The sequence below is a fragment of the Psammomys obesus genome, unplaced genomic scaffold, assembly GCF_907164565.1.
Source record: "Psammomys obesus unplaced genomic scaffold, mPsaObe1.curated_primary_1811, whole genome shotgun sequence".
Classification (NCBI taxonomy): Eukaryota; Metazoa; Chordata; class Mammalia; order Rodentia; family Muridae; genus Psammomys; species Psammomys obesus.
The window spans coordinates 21,851,877-21,860,907 of NW_026596046.1; positions in this window are offsets into that span (position 1 = coordinate 21,851,877).

A 9,031-nucleotide genomic window follows, 5' to 3' on the forward strand; every position below is an offset into this window, starting at 1 on the left:
CTCTCAGGGCCTTTGAAACCATGGGAGCTCTAGTGTCCAGTTGGCAGAGCCTCTCCCCTGGGCTTTGGCACCAGGCTTCCCTTTCGGGGACAGAGATGAGGGCGTCCCATGCTACCAGCAATGAATGCAACCAGAGCCCCAGTGGGCAGTCACCACTCCAGAGCTGTGTCCCTCACAGATGTCCCAAGAAGGATTACAACTTTTTTTTAAACAGAAGAATTTTGTTCACCTAATCTAAACCAATTTACCAGTACCAACTTCAGTAGAAACTTTGTGGACTGAGTTTTAAAAGGCCTATCTTCACTAAGTTCCCAAAAGCCTGCTTCAAAGCCATGGGAAAAACTCTTCTCCCCTAGCCAGGCTTTAGCATCTGACCTTGAATTTCTGTTTTCTCAAAAACTTCGTGAGTTGTTACATTTTGTTACATTCTGCCCGCTTGTTTCTTGTATTCAGTAGATGTATGTGTGGTGTTTTTCATGTGGTTAACCCTCTGGGTCACTTTCCAGAACTGCAAAAGATTAGACAATCTCTGCCTTAGTCAAGACACTTGGAGTAGACGCAAAACAGCTTTGCATAAGAATTAAAACAAAACAAAACAAAACCATCAACTCAAAAATGGCAACAGGGGATAAGGAGTTCAAGGTCATCCTCAACTACCTAGTGACCTGAGGCCAGACTGGGAAATGAGACCCTTTTTCAAACAAACAAACAAACAAACAAACAAATAAATCAGTTCTTTGGGAACGCTTAGGTGATAGTCTTAATTATTACTACATTTATTTTGGGGGTGTGCGTAAGTGTGGAGATGAGAGGACAGCTTATAGGAGGTGGTTCTCTCATTCCATTGTGTGGGGTTGGAGGATCAAACTCAGGTCTTCAGGCTTTACCGCTGAGCCTCACTTCTTATAGCCTTAGGGAATGCTCTCCCAACTTGGTGGTGGTATTTCAGTGAGGAACACATGCCCAGTACACTTCAACTCTAGTCTAATGCAGAGTGAGAACAGAGGACTTTGAGAACTGAAATGAAAAGTGTCCGCTCTCCTCTTGGTCAGTCTTTCTCCAGCTCACTCCTCCCACCTGCCAGAGAGGACTAAGATACATCTCATGGAAGGACACCTGATGATTCTTTCGTCCATGTCATTGTGCTGCCAGTAGGAAGGAAAACGACTGTATTCCAGATGTTCTGGTGGCAGTCAGACGGTTGGGAAACTTCCAAGTTGTTTATTTGGTTTAGTCTTCTTTTGCAAAGGATTTGTGCAATATGATTTGGTACATTACACAATAGCTAGATAGAACAACTAAATGTTTGCATCATTTAAAGAGACTACCCAGAGGGAGGTTAAACTTAAATCTTTATATCATTTCTGCCATAGAGAAAAATCCTTGTTCACCCATGCTACATAGAGCGGAGGTGAGAGTTTGTGCGGCCCTCCAAGATGAGATGTGCTGCCCAGGCCTGACAAGCTCAGTATCTCGGCACAGCTGGTACCTAACAGCCCTTCAGCAAATACTTTATAGTTTTTGGATGCTAACTTCTCTATACCACCTTCTTCAGCCATAAACATCACAGGTGACACAGTGTGCCTTGGCATATTGGCTGGGGGAGTCTAACATCCACCACTGAGAACAGCTGTGCCCTATAAAACACAAGGGCCAGGGTTGATAGCTGTCCAACGTGACCTTAAAGAACTCCTGTCTGATTCTTACTATTCTAGCAAAGCAAGGGCTAACTTTGAATTCAGATCAGCAAATGTGTTTGTTGGTTCTTAGCATGTGTCCTCTCAATGAATTGACCTGGGATGGGTGAAGGGATAAGTTCATGTCATAGCCAAGTGTAAGGATTGTCACTGCTGTTGAAATAACTCCATCCCCACCCACCAGCTAGGGCTAAATGGCTAAACAACCCACCATGTAGCTGGAGGCATTGGCTTTTCTTGTTTGATATTGTCCATTTACGTGTTCGACATTGTCTTTCGTATTAGTGTTTTAGGTGCTGAGTTGCTGAGATTGACTTGATTTATAAAAGCAAAACCATATCAATATGGAAAAGATGATTCATGTATTATGATCAGAAGAGAAGCATAGATACACCTGCTTAAAAACTGCCCTGGGGTCTAGAGAGATGACTCAGCTTTTTAAGTGTATATACTGCTATTACAGAGAACCTGAGTCCAGTTCCCAGCCACCCTGCACACACACATACAATTAAAAATAAAGATAAAATCTTAGAAAAGCAAAACCTGCCTCATCAGTCAGGGTGGAATCAGATACACTGTCTTGTTTTTCTTCTTACTTTTACTCAATTTGACATCAGATATTGAGTGAAGACAGGGACCAGGAACCATGTCAATTTTGTCTGTCATTGTTCTCCTTATGACAAGCATAAACGAAGAGTTTCAAAATATTAATTTGCCAATGAATGAATGATTTGGTGAATATCTCTATAGACAAAGTCTCTTCCTTCTGGTGTGAACAACATTCATATAATGTAGCCTTAAGGAAGATGAAAGTGACCACACCCTTGCTACCACCACACTTGGTGAGTGGTGTCCATGTGCTCTGCGGCTTCACTGTGTAGCAACCCCACCTTTCTTAAAGGCAAAGCCCAGATTTGTCCTCAGTAACAAGGCTTACAGTGAAGACCATCACCCAGCCTCCCTCGATATGAGGAAAACCACATGACATGATTCTGCCCAGTAGTACAAAACATCCTGAGGTCTTCCAGAAGAGTATTCTTTATTTTCAGGACTGGTGAGAGACTAGGAGACAGATTCCCTGGTAGACAGACGGAGAGGGGAGCCAAAACTATGTAATAAAGATGGTGAGCTCTCAAGGCAGCTGGCTTCTTCCTCAGCCTCCTCACCTGGGACATAGGCCTGGCAACTCAAAGGTCTTAAAGGCCCTTCTCCTGCCAGCAGGCCCTCTGTTGATGGACTGGCCCAACAAGCTCCAGGCTGGATCAGGACTTGCTATTCAAAAGGTGTGGGCCAATCAACCATCCTACCTCTTCTAACTGTCCTACTGTGAATCAGGGAGGAAAACTCTTCAGAGACTTCAAAACAAAACAAAACCAGCCCTCTAGAAGAGACGGGGTTTTCAGCCTTCTGAGTCCCCCCTCTGCTTTGCAGAGGATCTTTTCTCTGAGTGTCTGCTGTGTATGCGTTCTTCCTCACCCCCAACAAATACCTTTCTTTAGCTGTTGATTCTGTCACCTCCTTTTTTGCTGTGTTCGTGATTTCTCCACTGCTACCTGTCTCAATTGAGTTTTTTTTTTCCCCTATCTTTTAATTTTTTAACTGGCAGAGAAAGTGAACACACTCAAGACCCCTGAACTGTATCACTGGTGTGTGAACCCAGGAGCTTCCGCACACTAGGCTCAGTGGCAGAACCACTAAACCACATTCACAGCCCACAGCCAGACTGAGCATCCCTTTCTTATTTCACCTGGGTGATGGGCTTGGTTGCTAGAACTACAACCACCAAGAGATTGACTTTCACACTATTACAGGATGCTCACCAGAAATGACCACAACTTAGAGCCAATTGAAAGTCTTTATTCCATCTGGCTGGGCCTACACTCAGGTATTTGGGGGCCCAAGTGTAGCTTTAACCATTTAGAGCAAAACGCTTTTAAAGGCAAAAATCACAACCTTGTATCTCACTTTGTGGCTGCAGGGAGAGATTTTTGCACTACTGAGCAGTTTAACAAAAGTTAAGTTAGCTGAGACGTCTTAACCTCCAGTTCCTGGAATAGGTTTGAATAATTTGCTTTGGGATTCTCCATCATTGAGATCAAATTCTAGTTAAATCTGAAATGGCCTCAGCAAGAGTACAAGATGGAGGAACCTCTGCATTCTCTTGTCCAGTCACAGCCTCCATGTGTTCTGTGGGCATAAGTCAAATTGTTGACTTGACCTCTTCTAGGTGGGCAGAGTTGGTCCTAAGGACTGAGTGAATCCTCTATTTGATGTAGTTGTCCCACCCTTAGCCTGACCAGAATATGAATCAATGATATTTAGAGTAAGGTGTTCATCCATGGGGATCAGACAGAGACTAATACCAAGGATCTGTGTCTCCCTTTTTTTTTTTTTTAGGTTTTCTCTGACCACGTCAAGATTGCCACTGATTGGTTGTCATAGAAACAGCAAGTTTCTCCTAAAGCCATGTAAAGTTCTCCCTGTTTCAACAACAGAGTCCAGCTGCCTTCAGTTCTGTAGGACTATCTCAGAGGGAGTCAACTTGGCTCTCCAGCCTGGAAATAGAATTGTCCTAGGTTTGAGTCTAGGAGTTCCCTAAAGTTTTGGTTCCCAGCAATAAAGGCTAAAGTGCCTGTGGTGGATACACTGGCAATTCCTGCGCACCTTCGAGAAACAGGACAAGAATTGGGGACTGTTTGGTCTTCATTAACACTGAATCAAGGCAAATACAAACTTTCCCTAATTCTCCATTATGAGCATATACACGGGGGGCAGGGATTAAGGGTTAAACATAAATCAATACACTTATAGTGGATGTATGGCTTTCCGGTAAGTTGGAGGTGGCACATTTTAGTCATACTGTTAGCCAAGAAATTTGAGGACATGATGCAGCTACCTTGTCCTTGGCAGGATGACTCACCATTGGTGAAGCATGCATAAAACTGTAATCCCCAAGGCCTTTTTCTGCCAGTCTTCTCCACAGCCTGATTTACAGATACTTGTCCCCCTTCTAGACCCATATTGTCCTACCCCTGGAAGGAGCATAAGATAGCAGAGGTCCACCCAAAAGGTAGTTTCCCATCCTCACATTTTCTGAATTCCCATGTTCAGGTGTGGGCTGATGGGGAGGTATACATCCCAGGTGAGGAAACTCTGGCCAACCTTATTTTTAAGGAGTCTGAGGTCCAAGTGACCGTCCATCTGTCATCATCCTCCGTGGCCTTTTTTCAAGGGATGACACCAGTTTTGACAGCAGTTGGGGTGGTGAGGATGACTAGATGGGGTCCCTTGCAATCCGGTTTCAGGGTCCAGGCAGGGATCCTCCTTATCCAAACCAGGTCTCCCGGCTGGAACTGATTGGTGGGTTCAGAGGTGGGAGGTAGCAGGGTTCCCTTCATAGTATGGTCAGTGACCTGGTGAGCTTCCTGCAAAGTCTGCAGGGACTTGAGAAATGAGGGGTTAGATATCTCTGCCTGGGGAATATCTCAGAGTTTGGGGAGAATGGTAGTTTGAATAAGAATGGCCCCGATAGGCTCATATATTTGAATGCTTAGTCACCAGTGGGCGGCACTGCTTAGAAGGTGTTTGGCCTTGTTGGGGTAGGTGTGGCCTTGTTGGAGGAAGTGTACCACTGGGGGGGTGGGCTTTGAGGCTTCAGAAGCCCAAGCCAAGCTCACTGTTTTCCTACTGCCTGTGGGTCCAGATGTTGAACTCTCAAATTCTCCAGCTCGGTATCTGCCTGCATGCTACCATGACTCCACCATGATGATAATGGACTAAACCTCTGAAAATGTAAGCAAGTTCCAATTAAATGCTTTCTTTTATAAAAGTTGCTGTAGTAGTAGCGTCTCATCACAGTGATAGAACACTGAGGAAAAGTATGCCCCTCCCGGTAAGGGGTACATTGGACCCTGAGAAGGGCAAAGGGAGGAGGTTGCCCCAATTTTCGCCGGTCTCGGGACCAATTTGGTCATACTTTTCATAAGAGTTCTATTCATCCTTTCTACCTGCCTGAGTTCTGTGGCCTATATGCACAGTGTAATTTCTAATTAATATTTAATACCTTTGTCAGCTTTTGAAACACTTTGGCCATAAAGGCTGGGCCATTGTTGGACCCCAAAGCTAGGAGCAGTCCAAACCTAGGAATTATTTCCTGAAAAAGTTTCTTAGTAACTATTGGAAAAATCCCTTTTCGGGTGGGGTAAACACCATGGGTGTCAGGATGACACCCATCCTGAGAAGGTGTCTACAAACACCAGCAAATACTGATAGCCAAAAATCGCTAGGCCAGATGTCAGTAAAGACAAACTCTCAATGTTCCCTAGGCCCAGATCTCTTGTGGGGTCTTCCTCCCCCCAAGGGGAGCATAGGTGGCCATATAAAAATGGTGTCTTTAATCAGACTTTCCAAATTTGGAATCTAATGCCTGAGTCTGAGGAGTTCAGTAGTTGTTGTGACTCCTAAGTAAGTGGCTTGGTGGAGATCCATAACCAGTCACCTTCCCAGCCCTGTGGTAGCCCTGTCTACCATCTGGCAGCACCCACCATCCTTGGTTATCCTAATTGGCCTGCACTTGTTTCTCCTTGTCAATCTAACACTTCCCCCACCCCCACCACACCCTCCCACGATCCGTACACTCCTGGTGATCCAGCAAACGAAGCTCCAGCAAGGCTACCAAAACTTGGAGAGAAAGCACTGGTTCTCAGGCCTCTACCAGGTGTACAGGTCATCCTCTCTTTTGCTTTGGTTTCTGAAGAATCTTCTTTTTGGTGTCCTTTGCAATGGACAATGACCACTCTCTTGTGTAACCGGATAGCTTCCAAAAGGTCTGAGATTTCTTCTCTATTTTTGATTTCTTTTCCTGCTGAGGTTAGCAATCCTCTTTCCCTATATAGAGCCCCATTGACATGGGCCATGGCAGAAGCATATCAGCTGTCAGTGTATATGGTGGTAGCCTTGTCTTTCCTACAGCAGTGTGTGACTCAAGGCTAAAAGCTCAGGAGCTGAGGTTCCCCTGCTTAAAGATTGTATCCTGGGTCACCACTGTTGCCCCTGTATACCTGATCCCATCTTGGATGAAACTGTTCCCATCTGTGAACAATACTTTCTCTGCTGTCATCAATGGGATATCAGTAGATCAAGCCTGATGGCTTGGATCAGGTCAGGCGCTCAGGGGACCCTCAGAATCATTGTCTGGCAGGAGACTGCCAGGCTTGAGAGGGCTGATGTCTTGTGGAACCAAATGTAGGGTTGATCCAGAAACAGGGTTTGGTATTGGGTCGCCCCAGCCTTAGACATCCACCGCTTGGGTGCTTCCCTGAGGAAGACATCAAGAGAGTATCAGCCTGTCAGGAACAGTTCATGCCCTAAAGATAATTCATCAGTTTCTGACACCAGCAGGGCAATGGCAGCTGTGGCCCTTATACATGCTGGCCTGGCAGCTCCAACAGGTCAAGTCTCTTGAGATTGCCACTGGTCTTTCCCAGGATCCCAAGGTTTGTGTAAAGGACTCCTAGGCAATGCCTCTGGCCTCATCCCCGTACAAATGGAATGGCTTAGTAATGCCTGGTAGGCCCTAGGGCTGGGGCAGGCATCAGGGCCTATTTCAAGGCTTTGAAGGCTCTCTGCTCAGTCTCAGTTCATTGCAAAGAATGTGTACTGGTGCCGGCATAGAGGAGCCTGGCCACCTCGGCAATCCCACCATCCTTAGCTGGCAGCATCCAAGGAATTTTCCCACTTGTTTTGTTGGGGAGGGGAGGGAAGAGTTGCAGGATGACAGACACATGGTGCTAGGACAGGGCTTTCCTTCCTCTAGGGTGGAGCCTGGGCCTGTGATCCAAGAGACACACCACTGAGCCTTCTTGGTTGTGATTCTTTACCTCAGGGCTTAGAGGGCTCTAAAGGCCTTCTGTTACCTGTCCACATTCTTCCTCAGTGGTTTGAGCTGTGAGGAGGCCAACTATACACTGGAGCAGAGTACTTTGTAGATATTTTTGTCTAAGTTCCATCAGATCTACATTCAGGACCCTATCAAATAATACTGGTGAGTCACTGAATCCCTTCCCCTGGTCTCTTTCCTCCATTTCTTCACTTGTTTGTTTCCCCAAGGGCAGCAATCACCTCAATTGCTTTCCCTTTTTGTTTTTGGCTGAATCTTAGCTGTTACAAACTTTTTCTGAGCAAATTTCCAAAAGTTGAGACATAGTCATCCCTTCAAATCCCTGGGGCTTTTTCTGGAGCTTTTTCCTTATGTCTGGAACCAACTGCAGGGCAGAGGCAACTTTATTGACCTGCTGGGTTTTTTTTGGGGGGGGAGGGGCTTCTGGATTTATGGGAGTAAATACTAGATTTATCTCACAGAGTTTTTCCAGAAACACAGCAGATCCTTGAGTAACCTTACCTACCACTTTTAATCCCTCCCTTAATGATTGGACAAAACAAAACAAAAAATCTGGTGCCCTCTTACCTTAAAACAGTTTACAATAGGCTGACAGGGCCTGCAGCATCTCCAAATATGGAGGGGTTTGGGTCTTCCAATTATCCAAGTCACTGACGGAGAAGGAAACATAAACCATGAACAGGAAAGAAGTGTAACTTCTGTTATGGTTGCACAGCGTGGTGTTCTTGTGGGACGCCTAACTGTGGGCAGAGAGGGTGTCTCTGACTCTTGGGACCCCTGTCTTACTGGGTTGTTTCATCCAGCCTGGATGTAAGGGTTTGTGCCTAGTCTTAGTGTAACTTAAAATGAGGTGTTCTGTTGATATCCCTGAGAGGTCTGCTCTTTTCTGAAGGGAAACAGGAGGAGTGGGTCTTGGGGAGAGAGAAGGTGGGGGAGAGGAGGAGGTGGAGGGAGTGGAGGGAAGAGAAACTGCAGTCAGGATGAACAAAGAATTAAACAAAGGCATGAACAAAGAATTAAAAAAAAAAAAAAAGCTAAACTTCTATTCCCCAGCCCCACAGCACTACTGTAGGAATTACATCCCTCTTCTCCGATCCAACCCAAATGCTTAGAGCAAGAGAGGGAAGAAGCAGAGAGTATGCTGCTCATAGGATCTCTTTCTCCTTCCTGCATGCACTCTGAGGCCCTCTCCACCTCCACACAGAGAGCAGAACCAGGACCCCAGGACCACAAGCCAGAAGGGAAGGGAGGTCAGTTTTCTCCTTTGGAGCTGAGAGAACAGACAGAGGTTCTGGTTTTCTATGAGTGACCAGGGAAGGCCAAAAGGATTCAGTTCCCCAGCAAGAGGGCACAACTCTTAAGCCAAGGGGTGTGGGGGTGTGGCTGGGGGGCCACCAGCATTACCAATAGCAACAGGAGCATCCAGCTCCCAAGA